Consider the following 17,906-nt stretch of genomic DNA (forward strand, 5'->3'; position numbering starts at 1 on the left):
ATGAAATAAATAAAAATACTGATAAATGTTAAATAATGTTGTTGATAAAAGAGATACTCCTTTAATTTTTCAGAGATGAATGATTCCCCAGGGGTTCACTCTGACTCTTCTGACTGACTGACTCAGGGTCCAGTCCTCAATCCCCCCGATTGATGACTGAACTCGCTGCTCCCTTTGCTCCTCCGGCCTCTGAGCTCCTCTTGCTGTTGTTTCCCAGGACAGTCAATGCCCGCTCTCCAACATGACCCTGTCAGATGGAGTTCAGGGGCGCAGAGGGAGAAAAGAAAATGAGGCGGTGAATCTGAGTTGGGAGAAACAAGGAGAGAAACAGGATTCAATGGAGAAACTGAGCGGGGGGCGAGCGCAGCCTCAGGAGCAGCGAGTGCGGCTCTCAGAAGCCGAATGAGAGCGGCCGGGCCCGGCGGCCGTGCGGTGATCTCCCCGGGCTGGGGGTCGGGGCTGCCCATTAAAGCGATGCTGCAGCGCCTCCCCCATCCTCGCCGCCGCTTCCCGGTTTCTTCTCCCGTTTCCACCGAGTCCGACTCACAACAAAGGAGCCGCCCAGAATGCTCCGCGGCTGGCCCTGGGGAGCATGCGCACTCTCAGCGCCTGGGGAAAGGCGTGAGTTGGATAGAGCGTTTTCTGGGGCGCGGGGGATTATGGGAGCTGTGGCTGCCATTAGGAACATGGTCCAGTGCAGTAACCAGTAGACCGGGTATAGTGTCTTATAAAAAAGGACATGATCTAGTGTATTATAATCAAGAAGAAGGTCTAGGGCAGTAAGCAGTAGACTGGGTCTCGTGTATTATAAACAGGGTCATGGTTTAATGTAGTATAAGCAGGGATAGGGTCTAGTGCAGTAATCAGTAAACCAGGTCTAATGTATTATAAACAGGGACAGGGTCCAGTGCCGTAATCAGTAAACTGGGTCTAATGTGTTATGAACAGGGGTAAGGTCCCGTGCAATAATCAGTAGACCGAGTATCATGTATTATAAATGTACTTACAAGGCCAGTATTTGATGCCGATCTAGAACAGGGCCTAGTGTGATATAGGTAGATATCATTAGAAACATGATCTATTACAGTAATAATTGAGACACTGTCTAATGAAATATAAACCGAAACAAGATCTATTACAGTAATAACTGAGACAGGGCCTAGTACCCTAGTAACTGTATGACTCTCAATGAATTTTTATTTTGAAACCTGCAATGTGAAGATCCAGACTGGGACAAGGACTCTTCCTCTTCAGGACCTTCCTCCAGAGGGGACAGACTGAGACCTTCTCCAAGGCCGCGCCCCATGAGCCCACGTGAGTTTGTGTCTGTTTCTTACCCTGAGATTTAATTGCCTGGTTTTCGGTGGCTCCGGTTAACCAGTTCCTGTTAGGCTGTGGGCCTGGAGTTTCAAAAAGATAGCCCTGGGATTAAAGTAGCCCGGCCTTGCAATCTAAAACATACATGTTAGCCTCCGGTGTGTGAGGAACTGGAGCCCCACAAGAGAAAGTGAGAAGTCCTAATGTGAAGCTGTCTAAAGTCTTGTTATAATTCAGGGATAATGCATGTGTTTTAGGCTGTGTGATCATCCTGTTGGTCATTTTCTATTCATTTTACGGAGGTTTTGGGTTTAGATTTCTTTCTGTCTCTCTCCAGCTTTCTTTCTCCGTTTATTTCTTCGCTTTGCGCTATTGAAGTCTTGAAGAAATAATGGCAAGTGAATGGAAAGCCTGTTTATGAGATAAACCCACAGCAGGGGAAGTGAGCTGCAGAAGGGGCAGGGAAAGACTTTACACATGGGGAGAGGGGGGCAGGAGTTTGAGAAGGTAGGAATCATAGAGGGGGCTGTTGAAGGGGGAGATTATACAGAGGGGGTGGGAGGCTGCTGTTGATTTCGGAGGGGGGTAATTAGAATGTACATGGGGACAGGGTACTTGCACATGTTTGAAATAGTGAGGGTTCGCAGCTGCATGTTTTAAATGGTGAATGTAAATGAATGAATAGCTGACTGATGATATACCGAAGTCCAGAGAGATACAGGGTGGGTTGGGAGGTGGAGGGTGGTGCTGGAAGGAGTGCAGGGACTGTTTTGATGGTGGGTTGGGTATTATTTGGGGGTTTGAGAGAGAATATTGGAGTGGGCAAATGCGGGGTTAAAAATGGCGCATGGAATTTGGCGGCCACAACAGAAATGGCAGCGATAAAATGATGCGGAGATGGAATAATCGCCTGCTGATAATCGCAGGGAGGAAAAGAATGGGGGTTGGATAGTTGCGGGAGGGAAAACAAAAGAGTCTAGATTTCGAAAGAGTATTTTGTGGCCCAAATTGTTTACATTGGATAAGATATAACAAAGAACCTCATTAAACAAATATGTTGAAGTCTATTTTTTGAATTGTAAACCAGGGGAGAGCGCGAACGCAGTCCCCCACTACCACAAATTTTACAGTCGAGTATCCCGCATTTGGGGACATCGCAGGCATCAGCACACCCGAAGTGCAATGGGATAGCCTCGTCCTGGGAGAACAACCTTTTTTTTTGTAAAAATATACTTTATTCATAAATTATCTTCAATCACATTCCAAACCATTTCAAAAACAACATTACAAGGGTACAATCCAGGTTAAACTTTTACAAAATGTATCACCAGGTGCATCAGTACAAACAATATTACAGTCATTTACAGCCTTTCATTTTGATCTGTACAGCCCGAGGGGCTCTAAACAGTTCCCAGTCTCTCGGTGCGCTGTGGTAGAAAGGTCTTAGACAGCGACCCTTCCCCATTGCGCCTTTGCGGCAGCTGCCCCAAGCTTTAGTGCGTCCCTCAGCACGTAGTCCTGGACTTTGGATTGTGCCAGTCCGCAACAATCGGTCGGGGACAACTCTTTGTGCTGGAAGACCAACAAGTTTCGGGCAGACCAAAGCGCCTCTTTCACCGAGTTGATGATCCTCCAGCTGCAGTTGATGTTTGTCTCGGTGTGTGTCCCTGGGAACAGCCCGTAGAGCACAGAGTCCTGTGTCACAGAACTGCTCGGGATGAACCTCGACAGCAACCACTGCATCTCTCTCCAGACTTTCTTTGCAAAGGCACAATCCACAAGGAGGTGAACAACGGTCTCTTCCCCACCACAGCCACCTCGAGGGCAACGTGCAGAGGGGGTGAGCCTCCTGGCGTGTAGGAAGGATCTAACGGGGAGGGCCTTTCTCACCACCAGCCAAGCTACGTCTTGGTGCTTGTTGGAAAGTTCTGGCGATGAGGCATTCTGCCAAATGACTTTGACAGTCTGCTCGGGGAACCATCCCACAGGGTCCACCCTCTCCTTTTCCCTCAGGGCCTTTAGGACGTTACGTGCTGACCACTGCCTGATAGACTTGTGGTCAAAGGTGTTTTTCTGCATAAATTTTTCCACCAGGGACAGGTGGTACGGCACGGTCCAACTACTTGGAGCGTTCCGCGGCAGCGTGGCCAGACCCATCCTTCGCAACACCGGGGACAGGTAGAACCTCAGCACGTAGTGACACTTGGTGTTTGCGTACTGAGGGTCTACGCACCGCTTGATGCAGCCGCACACAAAGGTGGCCATCAGTATGAGGGCGATGTTGGGCACGTTTTTTCCCCCTTTATCTAGAGGCTTGTACATCGCGTCCCTGCGGACACGATCCATTTTCGACCTCCAGATAAAGCGGAAGATGGCTCGAGTGATCGCCGTCGCGCAGGAGTCTGGAATGGGCCAGACCTGCGCCACGTACAGCAACAGCGAGAGTGCCTCACACCTGATGACCAGGTTCATCGCAGGCATCAGCACACCCGAAGTGCAATGGGATAGCCTCGTCCTGGGAGAACATTTTTTATTTTTTTGTAAAAATATACTTTATTCATAAAATATCTTCAATCACATTCCAAACCATTTCAAAAACAACATTACAAGGGTACAATCCAGGTTACACTTTTACAAGATGTATCACCAGGTGCATCAGTACAAACAATATTACAATCATTTACAGCCTTTCATTTTGATCTGTACAGCCCGAGGGGCTCTAAACAGTTCCCAGTCTCTCGGTGCGCTGTGGTAGACTCGCTCCTTCCAGTTTTTTTTTTCCTCGTAGCAGACGTAATGTACAAGAACGCTCCACTCCGGTTAATTAACGTGTATGGCCCGGCACAAGGGGCTGAGCGGCTGGAGGTTTTTCAGCAGCTCCCACTGCTGCTGGCGACCTCCAGGCCGGTCATTCTGGGCGGTGACTTCAACTGCATCATCGATGCGGCTGGACGATCCGGCAGGGCCGGCAGCAGATTGGACGCTACGTCCAGATCCCTGATGGAAACAGTTAAGGATGCCAAGCTGCACGACGTCTTCAGCAACCCTGCAGACGGAGCGCAGCGTAGATACACCTGGTCGCGGCCAGACGGGTCCATTCGTTCCAGGATAGACTTCCTGTTTGTGTCCCGTGCATTCACAGTCAGATCCACCGAGGTCAAGCCGGTGTTCTTCTCTGACCACTGCCTCCTACTGGCGGACTGCCACTTGGAGAAGGACCTGAGGGTGGGCAGGGGGGCATGGAAGCTAAATGTGCAACTGCTGACCCCAGAGAACATTGAGGAGCTCAAGAGGGATTACAAAGGTTGGAGAACCGTGAAGCCCCTCTTTGAGTCCCTGACACACTGGTGGGAAGCGATCAAGGGAAGCATCAAGAGGTTTTTCATCCTCAAAGGCACCCAGAAAGCTAGAAAGGAACAGAGGGAAATGTCCCGACTCCAGAAAAAGATGCAGAATCTGCTCCGGCTGCAGTCGATGGGGGTCGATGTCAAGGAGGAGCTCCAAGAGGTGAAGGGCCAGCAAGCCTCGCACTTTGCCTCGGAGGCCTCCAAGATCATCTTCCGTTCCAGAGTCCGCTCCGTGGAGCAGGATGAGACGTGCTCACGTTTCTTCTTCCAAAAGGTACACAGACAGCGCTCTGTGATCAGCAGCCTGAAGGAAGAAGACGGCTCAGTAAAGTCATCACGGTCCGACATTCTGAGGATCAGCAAATCCTTTTATGCCGGATTGTATGACGTGAAGCCCACGGACAGCACGGCCTCCCAGTCCTTCCTGTCCTCTATCACGGAGGTCTTAGACCACAGTACGCGGGAGAGCCTGGACAAACCGCTAACTCCTGATGAACTGACTAAGGCCCTCGAGTCCTTCGAGAAGAGTAAAACCCCCGGAAGCGACGGCTTGCCGGCGGAGTTGTATTCGGCTCTGTGGGACTTGATCGGCCCAGACCTGCTAGGAGTGTACGAGAGTATGCTCCTGGCCGGTAGTATGTCAGAATCCATGAGGAAAGGCATCATCACCCTCATCTACAAGCACAAGGGGGAAAGGGAGGAAATTAGAAATTGGCGACCCATTTCACTGTTGAATGTGGACTATAAGATTCTGTCCAAGGTCATCGCCAACCGGGTCAAATCCGCTCTGGAATTGGTGATTCACCCTGACCAGACCTGCTCTGTGCCAGGCAGGAAGATCTCTGACAGCCTGGCGCTGCTCAGGGATACGATTGCCTATGTACAGGACAGGGGTGTGGATACCTGCCTCATCAGCTTGGATCAGGAGAAGGCCTTTGACAGAATATCGCACACCTACATGGGGGATGTGCTCTCCAAAATGGGGTTTGGGGAGGGAATTCGAAATTGGATCCAACTGCTCTACACTAACATCAGTAGCGCAGTCTCAATCAATGGGTGGGAAACAGATAGCTTTCCGATTAAATCTGGAGTCAGGCAGGGCTGCCCTCTCTCGCCTGTCCTTTTCGTGTGTTGCATAGAACCCTTTGCCGAGTCCATCAGGAAGGATCCGGGCATAAGAGGAGTGACGATCCCAGGCAGTGGAGGCACTCAGGTAAAAGCCTCCCTGTACATGGACGACGTCGCCGTCTTCTGCTCGGATCCGCTGTCAGTGCGCAGACTGATGCACATCTGCGACCAGTTCGAACTGGCCTCGGGAGCCAAGGTAAATCGTGGGAAGAGCGAGGCCATGTTCTTTGGGAACTGGGCTGACCGATCCTTTGTCCCCTTCACTGTCAGGGCTGACGGCCTGAAGGTGCTGGGGATATGGTTCGGAGGGACCGGGGCATGCGTTAGAAACTGGAAGGAGCGAGTGGCTATGGTGAAAAGGAAACTGGGCATGTGGGAGCGACGCTCCCTCTCCATTGCGGGTAAGAACCTGGTCATCAGGTGTGAGGTACTCTCGCTGTTGTTGTACGTGGCGCAGGTCTGGCCCATTCCAGACTCCTGCGCGACGGCGATCACTCGAGCCATCTTCCGCTTTATCTGGAGGTCGAAAATGGATTGTGTCCGCAGGGACGCGATGTACAAGCCTCTAGATAAAGGGGGAAAAAACGTGCCCAACACCGCCCTCATACTGATGGCCACCTTTGTGTGCGGCTGCATCAAGCGGTGCGTAGACCCTCAGTACGCAAACACCAAGTGTCACTACGTGCTGAGGTTCTACCTGTCCCCGGTGTTGCGAAGGATGGGTCTGGCCACGCTGCCGCGGAACGCTCCAAGTAGTTGGACCGTGCCGTACCACCTGTCCCTGGTGGAAAAATTTATGCAGAAAAACACCTTTGACCACAAGTCTATCAGGCAGTGGTCAGCACGTAACGTCCTAAAGGCCCTGAGGGAAAAGGAGAGGGTGGACCCTGTGGGATGGTTCCCCGAGCAGACTGTCAAAGTCATTTGGCAGAATGCCTCATCGCCAGAACTTTCCAACAAGCACCAAGACGTAGCTTGGCTGGTGGTGAGAAAGGCCCTCCCCGTTAGATCCTTCCTACACGCCAGGAGGCTCACCCCCTCTGCACGTTGCCCTCGAGGTGGCTGTGGTGGGGAAGAGACCGTTGTTCACCTCCTTGTGGATTGTGCCTTTGCAAAGAAAGTCTGGAGAGAGATGCAGTGGTTGCTGTCGAGGTTCATCCCGAGCAGTTCTGTGACACAGGACTCTGTGCTCTACGGGCTGTTCCCAGGGACACACACCGAGACAAACATCAACTGCAGCTGGAGGATCATCAACTCGGTGAAAGAGGCGCTTTGGTCTGCCCGAAACTTGTTGGTCTTCCAGCACAAAGAGTTGTCCCCGACCGATTGTTGCGGACTGGCACAATCCAAAGTCCAGGACTACGTGCTGAGGGACGCACTAAAGCTTGGGGCAGCTGCCGCAAAGGCGCAATGGGGAAGGGTCGCTGTCTAAGACCTTTCTACCACAGCGCACCGAGAGACTGGGAACTGTTTAGAGCCCCTCGGGCTGTACAGATCAAAATGAAAGGCTGTAAATGATTGTAATATTGTTTGTACTGATGCACCTGGTGATACATTTTGTAAAAGCTTAACCTGGATTGTACCCTTGTAATGTTGTTTTTGAAATGGTTTGGAATGTGATTGAAAATATTTTATGAATTAAGTATATTTTTACAAAAAAAAACTCGTCCTGGGAGAACAACCTGCATGGTCATTGTTTGCTTCCTTGCCAGGTAAGTATGCCCTAACCTCTCACACGCTGCCAGCCGGCATCAAGCACTACCTCTCATAGTCACATACACTAATTTTTAAAAATCATAACGTCACCCTGTTCATATTTTTCCATTAAACAGCTCAGTGTTTCTCATGTATTGTAGAACATGCTTAACTATCCCTCTAGATGGAGAAAAGATCGCTGATATCCTGTCCTCCATTTATATTTGCATAATGCCTTAAAAGGAGACAAACCGCCTTCCTGGGCCACTGGCTGCAATACAGGTATTCGCCAATTAGTGGCGCTGTTCCCTCAATATAAGACACTCGTTAGGCCTCAGTTGGAATATTGTATATAGTTCTGGGCGCCACGCTGTACCTTGCGTGTCCTGCCATCCAGTCATAATTAGCAGATTCTTTCAGATAATATCACCACCTTCAATACCTCTTTGTTCTTTTGTCTGTGACATCTTTTGATTATCTGCTCCTATCGCTGCTTGCTTGTCCCTACAACCACCCCCCCCAACCACTTCTCTCTCCCCCTCCCCCCCACAACTTAAACCAGCTTATATTTCACCCCTCTCCTATTTTTACTTAGTTCTGTTGAAGGGTCATGAGGACTCGAAACGTCAACTTTGTTCTTCTCCGCTGATGCTGCCAGACCTGCTGAGTTTTTCCAGGTAATTCTGTTTTTTGTTTTGAGTTATGAAGATAGTTTGGAGAGGTTGGGACTGTTCTTCTGGAGAGGAGAAGGTGAAGAGGAGATTTGACTGAGGTGTTCAAAATCACGTGGGGGTTCGATAGAGTAAATAGGGAGAAACTCATCGAGGGAACGAGAGGGCACAGATTTAAAGTGATTTGCAAAAGAAGTTACGGGGAGAAGGCGGGAGAATGGGGTTGAGAAACTTATCAGCCATGATTGAATGGCGGAGCAGACTCGATGGGCCGAACGGCCTAATTTCTGCTCCTATGTCTTATGGTCTAAGTAAATGTGATGTGAAAAAAAACTTTCTCACACAGCGACTGGTTCGAGTTGGGAATGCACTGCCTGGAGGTGTGGTGGAGGCAGGTTCAACTGAGGCATTCATGAGGGCAATAGATGATTATTTATATAGAAACAATGTGCAGGGTTACAGGGAAAAGGCAGGAGAGTGGCACCAAGTTACAATGCTCAGAGAGCAGGTGCAGACACGATGGGCCAAATGGCCTCCTTCTGCACCGTAACAATTCTGTGAACTGAGGCAGAGTAACGTGTAATATAAAGAGAGACATGGTCGAGTTTGGTAATAATCAGATAGGGTCTAGTGCAGTAATATCTTGAATATCGCCGATTGTAATATAAGGAGAGATATGGTGCAATGCAGTAATAACTGAGGTAGATCCTAGTATGTTATAAATAGAGGCATTGGCTTAGTGCAGGAATCTGAGACAGTGTTTTCAGTAATGTAATCAGAGATACATTCTACTTTAACATAAATACCGATACAGTCTATTTTAATATAAACAGTAACTCAATCTGTACTTTTGGGAGGTTTTAATTCCTCATTTATCAACAGAAACAGACATAGTAACAAAGTTTCAATTGTGAAACAACTTTATGGAGACAAAGTCAGGACAAGTTTATCAAGTTTCATGTAAACTACAGCAACAAGCTCTGGCAATGATTTACAGTTTAATGTGGGTTATTCTACCTGTGTCAAATCTGTTTCTTCTCTGTTTCTCCTTCTCTTGGCTGCTGGTCTCGGCTTCTTCTCCTCCACATGGCCTTGCTCAGGAGGATCTCTTTCTTGTTGCCTCTTATCCAATTAACCTCTGCCCCATCCCAATCAATATTCATCCCTGTGGTGATCATGCCCTGAGAATGTTTCTCTTAACCAATCAGGTATAGTTCATTTCAGCAATGTTAGCCTTAGTTAATCACCTAAATTTTCGTATTCACAGTTCATGTCAGGAATGTTAGCCTTGGTTAATCATGTAATGTTCCGTGTATTCACCATGGTTCTATTTCCTCGTACCTGCAGGCTGCTACATCCTGTTGCCATTTATCTCAGAGAGGCCCCTACATTCCTGCCTTTGGCTCACACAACCAATCTTCAAGAACTTTAGTTTTTAGCTGCAGTAAGTGTTTTAAAGATTGTCATTATTTCCCAGAATCTTTCTCCCGTGGAATTAATTTATATTATGCCCTATTTCTCCATTTTCCTTCCTCACTATAACACAAAAGGGGTTTTAACAGAGTTCAGTGTTAATAATTTTACACCATCTTCTATTGAAGACCTCTGGTTATTCTCTTTCCCACGAGAGAAAACGTTCTCTCTGTTTCCTCTCTATCGAAATCTTTCACAATTTTAAAGACCTCTATTAGGTCACCCTTCAGCCTGCTATTTTTCAGGCGGAAGGGACTCAGTCTGTCAATCCTTTCCTCATATGTATTTCTGGTATCATCCTTGTAAATATTCTCTGCTCCCTCTCCAGGGTCTCTCTATTTGTTTTATAAAATGGTGACCAGAGCTGTACTCATTACTCTCAGTGTGGTCTGACCAGGGTTCCAGGCAGCTTTAGCAGAACTTCCCCACATTCCAATTCCATTCCTCAAGAAATAAAACCTAGTGCTCGATTTGCTCATTTTATGGCCTTGCTCTGAATGATACAATTATACTCAGAGATCTCTTAGTTCCTTTTTTCCACCCAGGCTCACACCTTCCAAGTAATAAATGACCTCCTCATTCTTCTGACCAAAATCTACTACCTCACATTTAACTGTGTTCAACTTCATTTTGTGTGCTCCTGAAATCAAGGGGCTGAGGGCAGTGGTGTGGTGTGGTGCTAATATCACTGCATCAGTAATCCCGAGATTCAGGCTAATCCTCTGGGGGCATGGGTTCAAATCCCATCACAGCAGTTGATGGAGTTTAAATTCAATTAATGAATCTGGAATTGAAAGCTAGTCTCAGTAATCGATAGTTGTAAAAATCCATCTGGTTCACTGATGCCCTTTAGGGAAGGAAATCTACCATCCTTACCTGGTCTGGCCTACATGTGACTCCAAACTCCCACAACAATGTAGTTGACTCTTGTGCTGAGCAACCCATCAGTTCAAGGGCAACAAGGAATGGGCAACAAATACTGGCCTTTCCAGTGACCCCCCACATCCCATGAAAGAACAAAAATAAAATTCTGACCCCTTCAGCTCCCCACACCTACATCACTCCACTATTGGCAGAGGCGCTTTCACCCTGCTGAGGTCCTCGGGGCTTGAATTCCCTCACTAAACCTGTCTCCTTCGTACCTTTTCGACCCAGCTTTTGATTCTCTGTGAAGGGTCTCGGGACATTTTAATCTGTTCAAGGGTAAATCCAAGTTGTTGTTGTCACTGCCTTACATTGGGAGACTCCAGAATGTTACACAAACGCTTGGAAATTTTCAGACTGGAAACATCACTTTCAGTCAGGAACAGGTCGCAGTTTCACACCAATCTCTGATTTAACAGTTTGTTTGGTAAAATATCACCATCTAATAATCTTCATGAGATGTTAAGAAATTCATTGAATATTAATAGAAACAGCTCTCGTACTCTCTGTTACGAAGAAAGCTTCCACAGCAGCTGGCTGGGTGACAAACACAGGACAGGCCTGTTATCTCTACCAAGGACATCTCTCTATCAATGTCCCTGAAACAAGAGATCTCTAACCCTGATCAGGTTGGATCTGATGACCCACATGTAAACCAACTGTCTGAGTGAAGTTTAAACAGGCTCGAGAGGGAACATCATTTTGGACAGTAAAGGTTTTTTCAAACTGATCCATAACGATCTGGCTTCAGATTAACACCAAACACTTGGACTAGATCCAGAAGAATGAGAACAGAAGAGGCTGCCACATCAAGCTGCAGAGATCAGCTTCATCTGTCCGATCATCCAATCCGGGACCAGTAAACCATCCAGAGGAGACTGTCACCTCCAGCCATGGAGATCAGCATCTCCCTGATCCGGGACCAGTAAACCATTCCGAGGAGACTGTCACCTCCAGCCACAGAGATCAGGATTGGTAAACCATTCTCAGCTGTTACAGGTTGTGTATCTTTTCTGAATATTTAACTGATGTATCGTATCTAAATGTTGCCTCTTAATAAAATGCTGAAAAATCACCAATGACTTCAACAGCTCCCTTTTTGGGTAATCTGTGACTTCTGGACTAAAATCTTACACTTTCCAGCATTCACACTTGCTCTTCTTGACTCCAAATACAGTTATAAAGGAGCCTTCTGTTCCATGCCTGGAGCTCTAAACTATGGAAGAGAGTGGCTGGGACACATTTCTTACACACCTCAGGATTAATACAGAGGTTAATACAGTGATTAATACTGGATGTGGCTAACAATAGCAAAAACAGCAGAATCCAACTCCTGCAGACACTCGTGAATTCTCCGGTGTCTCAGTAGACGTTTTAAGTCAGTGAATCCATTTCCACACTCGGAGCAGGTGAACGGTCTCTCCACAGTGTGAATTTGCTGGTGTCTCAGCAGATCATTGCTGCTTTTGAAGCTCTCCTCACAGTCAGAACATTTAAAGGGTTTCATAGCAGAGTGAATACGCTGGTGTTTCAGCAGGTTGTATGACTGAGTAAATCCCTTCCCACATGCAGAGCAGGTGAACGGCCTCTCCCCAGTGTGAACTCGCTGGTGTACAGTGAGTTCAGATGATCGCCTGAACCCAGTCCCACAGTGAGAGCATCTGAACGGTCTCTCGTCTGTGTGAACACGTTGATGGCATATCACTTCCCCAGAACTTTTAAAGCACTTCCCACAGTCTGGGCATTTAAAAGGTCTTTCATTTGTGAGGACTCGCTGGTGTTTCTGCAGGTTAGATGTAGCAGTGAATCCCTTCCCACATGGAGCAGGTGAATGACTTCTCCCCACTGTGAATGTGTTGGTGTCTGAGAAGATATTTTTTGCTTTTAAATTTCTTCTGACAGTCAGAACATTCAAAAGGTCTCTGATCAGTGTGAACATACTGGTGTGTCAGCAGGCTGGACGACTGAGTGAATCCCTTCCCACAATTGGAGCAGGTAAATGGTCTCTCCCCAGTGTGAGCACGTCGATGAATTTCCAGTTCAGAAGGGTAACTGAAACCCTCCCCACAGTCCCCACATTTCCATGGTTTCTCCATAGTGTGGGTGCCTTTGTGTCTCTCCAGATTGGATGATCAGTTGAAGCCTCATCCACATACAGAATATGTGTGTGGTTTCTCTCCACTGTGAATGGGGTAATGTTTTACAGGTTGTTTAACTGGTTAAGACTCTTTCCACAGTCAATTCACTGGAACATGCTTACATGGGTGTGTGTGTCTTGGTGCTTTTCCAGTCACACTGATGCTTGAAATCTTTTCCCACGGGTAAACAGACAAACATTTCTCCTGCTACACTCAAAGGCGGATAATATTCAGGTCCTGATGAAACAAGTGGCTCTGTCAGATCTTGCTGTGATGTTTGGTTTGAGCTTTCCATTTTCAAATCCTCCCTTTCTGATATGCTGTAAAAGGAGTTTACAAAAGTTAGCGCTGTCAGGAAAGACCAGAAATTCAGAGTGAAAAATTCTAGTTTCTATGAAGCATTTTTTTCTCTCTTGGTTCCCCGAAGGTTTAACACCCTGTTTCACATACGTTCCCCTCTTATCTCCTGATGACTGGGATGCTGAAGTTCCACCAATTCTCTGTTCCCCAACAAGATGGCCAAACATGCACTCCGCTCGCTGAAGCAGCCCACCTTCATAAGATTGTGAGAAATAACAGCAGCAGAGGCCATTCGGCCCATCAAGCCTGCTCAGTGAGATCATGGCTGATTTGATTCTGGCCTTCACGCCACATTTCTCCTCGCACCCATAACCCATGACTGCCTTGTGGATCAAAAATTAATGCAGCTAACTCAGCCTTGAAAATGTGCAATGACCCAGCCTTCACTGATCTCTGGGGAAGTGAAATAAAAACAAAAAACTACTGCGGATGCTGGAAATCCAAAACAAAAACAGAATTACCTGGAAAAACTCAGCAGATCTGGCAGCCTCGGCGGAGAAGAAAAGAGTTGACGTTTCGAGTTCTGTTGAAGGGTCATGAGGACTCGAAACGTCAACTCTTTTCTTCTCCGCCGATGCTGCCAGACCTGCTGAGTTTTTCCAGGTAATTCTGTTTTTGTTCTGGGGAAGTGAATTCCATCTTACAATGCTGCACAGGCCAATGGGTCCCTGAGTCCCCGCCCACTGCCTCTTACCTCACCAAGATGGCCGCCCAAGAGCCCCCTCATTGAACAAGCCCCGCCTTCCTCTCCCAAGATGGCGGCGGCCTGTTGCCCGGGTAATCGGATTCTCCTTTGCCTTCACCTATCACTGGCCTCCTATCCAGCTTCACCAGTCCCACGCCGCACCCCCCCCCTCCCCCACCGCCCCGCCCTTTAACATATATATTTCACCACATTTCTACTTCTCTTCAATTCTGAAGAAGAGTCATACGGACTCGAAATGTCAACTCTGTCTTTCTCTTCCCAGATGATGTCAGACCTGCCGAGTTTTTCCTGCAATTTTTGTTTTAATAACCCGGGTCTGTCACTGGGGAGGAAGCCCCGCCTCCCGGATCCGCCCCGCCCCGCCCCGACTCGCAAGATGGCGGCCAGTGAGCCCGCTGTCCCCGGGCCTGTCACCGCGGGGTAAACGCGGGGCTTCGGGCCTCTTATTCGGGGTCTCAGGCCTACCCCAGAAGTTGATCCAGTTCCCAGTCCAGCCGCGGTTTCCATTCCTACCCTGTGCCCACAATCTCCTCCCGCCTCCCAAACCGTCCGCTCCTCCTCACTCTGTCACCATGACTGACACTAAGCATGCTCAGAGCGCACACCCACAATGCACCTGCGCACTGGACTCCTAGAGTCATTGATAGGGGACCTTCTGGAGCGCGGGCTGTTCTGGGTAAATAAGCCGCCATTGATAGCTTGAATGCGGGCAGAGAATGTAATGTTTCGGCATCCCAATTAAGGTCAGTTCGAGAGGCACAATACATAAAATAAACACTTTATTATGTGGAAACCCGAATGTCTGGACCCTCCTCCCTGATGTAATCTATGCAATCACCACCACATCCACCCGCAATTTCAGATTGGAAGAAGGTTCAAAGTGATGATCCAACACCGTTATTCATCATTTACACGACGGACGGGGACTTGGGAACAATGAAAATATTGGCAGCTGATGCCAAACAGCATTTCTAACACTGAGGCAGAATGTAACATAATACAAGAAGACATTAGAACACCTGCAGACTGGTCGTTAAGTGGCAAATGAACTTCAACAACGAGGGGATGAATGGCCGACTCCTGCTCATTGCCCATATATTCGTGCAATAAGCAATGATATACCGTGGGAGCAAAAATACAAACATTGCCTAGACCTTAGAGAATAAAAAACTGAATGGTGAAGAAGAGAAATGCAATCTCTAGAAAGAGATGAATAATGAAAAACGTTATTGCAAGTCAGCAAATCAAATAAAAATGTTCACAAAAGGCCTGGATTTATTTCCAGGGGAACCAAATTAAGAAATAATTAAATATTGTTCAAATTGGTTAGGACCATGTAGGTATTTCTGGTCTCCATACAATTAAAAAGTCAAATAAGCATTGGAGCTTGTGCACAAAGGATTTTTAAGGATGATATCCTCACTGAGCGGTTACAGTTATTGGGAAAATTAAAAGGATAGGGCTTTGTTCTTTAGAAAAGTGAAGGCTTAGATGTGACCTGCCAGAGGATTCTTTAAACTATGAATGGGTTGTACGGGGTAGAAGTGGAGCCAATGTTTCCATGGGGGAGGGGGGGGGGGGGAATCAAAAACCAGGACCATATCTTCAAGATAGTTCCTAATAAGACCAACAGGAAAATAAGGAGAAATGTCTTTAGTCAGAGAGTAGTTAGAATGTGAAATTTACTACCACAGGAAGCAGTTGAGGTGAAGTAACTTAGTTGCTTTCAAAGGAAACTAGATGAGTACACGAGAGAAAGGAGATTAGAAAGAAAAGCTGAAAGGCTGAAGTGAGGGAGATGGAATGGAGTGAGATACTTTGAAGATAACCATGAAAACAAATGAGTTGCTTCAAATGGTCTGTTTCCAGACTCGATGTTCTCTGTAATTCAATGTCATCTCCTATCAAATCCTGATCATCATGTTCCACATCCATCACTTGTACTGCACATGCTCAGAGTACAACCCAGTGCTGAGTAATCACACTGGGCTCTGCAGTCACTGATGGAACATATTCGGCCACGTGGAGAATTATGGATTGTAACAGTGTCATTGAAAGCCCAATTGGTGAACAGGCATTTTTTTTATAGATCGAGGTTGGGCTGAAAGGCCTGTTACTGTAATGGAATCATACGTGGCAGAGGTTGGTTAATGCTCAGGTCTGTACAGCTGCGGCCCATGAGGTGGATTAATACTCAGGCCTATAAAAACCCACCATCCTAAGTTCAGTTACCCTCACTACCAACTCCATCCCTCTCCCTGCCACATTCTGAGGCTGGACCAGATCCATTGCAACCTTAGTTTCCGATCTGACTCTGAGCTGAGGGATGAGCTACCGATGACATATCCTCTCCATCATGAAGATCGCCTCCTTCCAACTCTATATCTGTTGTCTCCATCCCACGCCAACCCATTTGCTACTCATCCACATCATTGTTACCTCCAGACTCGACTATTCCACTGCCCTCCTGGCTGGTCTCCCAACTTCCACCCTGCATAAGCTTACGCTCCTCCAAAACTCTCCTGGGTGGACAGCAGTCCAGTGGGGATAGGGTAAATAGAGATGAAGCTGGGTCTCATGAACAAGATGAGCTTGTGAGAAGATAAGAGGATATAAGAGAGAAACTAAAGAAAGATGTGAGTTCAGGGCTGGGGCTGGTCAGATCTTTGGAGGAAGTTTAGCCCAGTGAACTAATGGAGTGGAGGGAAGCAGCAGAGGCAGCTGATCAGAATGTCCCAATCTTAGAGACAAAGAAGTCCATAAGCTCTTCTGTTGTCAGAGGTGAGGATGGAGAAAACAGGGGAGAGAGAGAACATTTCAAAAGGAACAAACTTGTATTAGGGATATTTAAATGACTCATCACTCTGTTAACATCAAGTTGATTTATTTGACTTTTATCCAGAATATTAACATATATAACTGGGCTAGAGCTTCTTAACATCAGTAGAAACATATCCCAATGCTATTTTTGTTTTAAGACAAGGGATGGAAAAATATCTGGAAGGTCAATGCAACATGAGGACTGTATTCATTGATCTACAGAAGACTTATGACCGGGTGCCCAGGGAGGAAGTCTTGAGATGTGTTAGAATTCATGGAGTCCCTGAGGAGCATGTACGACTATTACAGGACATGTCCAAGGAGTGCCAAGCCAAGAGTAAGAAGCAGTATGGAGGGAGAGAGAGTTTCAATGTCAAAGTTGAATTGCATCAAGGATGGACACTGAACCCCTTCCTCTTCCTGATGGCCGCGGATGTTCTAACTGAGCAAGAATAACAGGAAATGCCATGGTCAATTATATTTGCAGATGACATTGAGCAATGTGGTGAGGATGATGAGAACATGACTGAGTACGTAGGAAAATAAGTTGTGAAGAGGACATAAGGAGGTTACAAAGGGATTTAGTTAGGTTAAGTGAGTGGGAAACGATCTGGCAATATAATGTGGGAAAATGTGAAATTGTCCCTTTTGGCAGGAAGAGTAAAACAGCATATTATCTAAATGATGAGAGATTGCAGAGCTCTGAGATGCAGAGAGATCTGGGTGTCCCAGTGCATGAATCTCAAAAGGTTAATAAGCAGGTACAGCAAGCAATTAAGAAAGCTAATAGAATGTTATTGTTTATTGCGTGGGGAATTGAATACAAAAGTAGGGAGGTTATTGTCCGATTATACAGGGCACTGGTGATACTACGTCTTGAGTACTGTGTGTAGTATTGGTCTCCTTTTTAAGGAAAGATGTAAATGGAAGCAGGACAGAGGAGGCTTACTGGACTAATACCAGGAATGGGCAGGTCATCTTATAAGGAAAGATTGGACAGAGTGACCTTGTATCCGCTGGAGTTTAAAAGAGTAAGAGGTGACTTGATTGAAACATACAGGATCCTGAGGGGTGTTGACACGATGGATGTGGAAGCATGTTTTCTCCTATGAGAGAATCAAAACTAGGGGCCACTGTCTAAAAATAAGGGGTCGCTCATTTAAGTCAGAGATGAGGAGAATTTTTTTCTCTTAGAGGGTAGTGAATCTTTGGAACTCTCTTCCTCTAAATGCAGTGGAAGCAGAGTCTTTGAATATGTTTAAGGTAGAGTTAGATATATTCTTGATTAACAAGTGGGTGACAGGTTATCTTGGGGGGCGGGGAGTTG

General features: G+C 46.9%; 1 protein-coding gene and 1 non-coding gene across 2 annotated transcripts in view; both read right to left on the bottom strand.

The window, feature by feature from the left end:
• Positions 1 to 2,401: 2,401 nt before the first annotated feature.
• Positions 2,402 to 2,566, bottom strand: LOC144698579 (U1 spliceosomal RNA). Its single transcript, XR_013580528.1, has one exon. It is a non-coding gene; the product is annotated as a U1 spliceosomal RNA (small nuclear RNA).
• A 1,291-nt stretch (positions 2,567 to 3,857) lies between these two features.
• The window catches only part of LOC144698165 (uncharacterized), a 224,551-nt gene continuing 210,502 nt past the window's right edge, over positions 3,858 to 17,906 (bottom strand). The window contains exon 2 of the mRNA XM_078570108.1: positions 3,858 to 3,945. The gene's annotated coding sequence lies outside the window, so the exon portion shown is untranslated. The remainder of the gene's footprint in view (positions 3,946 to 17,906) is intronic.

This window comes from Cetorhinus maximus, chromosome 23 (genome assembly GCF_964194155.1).
Source record: "Cetorhinus maximus chromosome 23, sCetMax3.hap1.1, whole genome shotgun sequence".
NCBI lineage: Eukaryota > Metazoa > Chordata > Chondrichthyes > Lamniformes > Cetorhinidae > Cetorhinus > Cetorhinus maximus.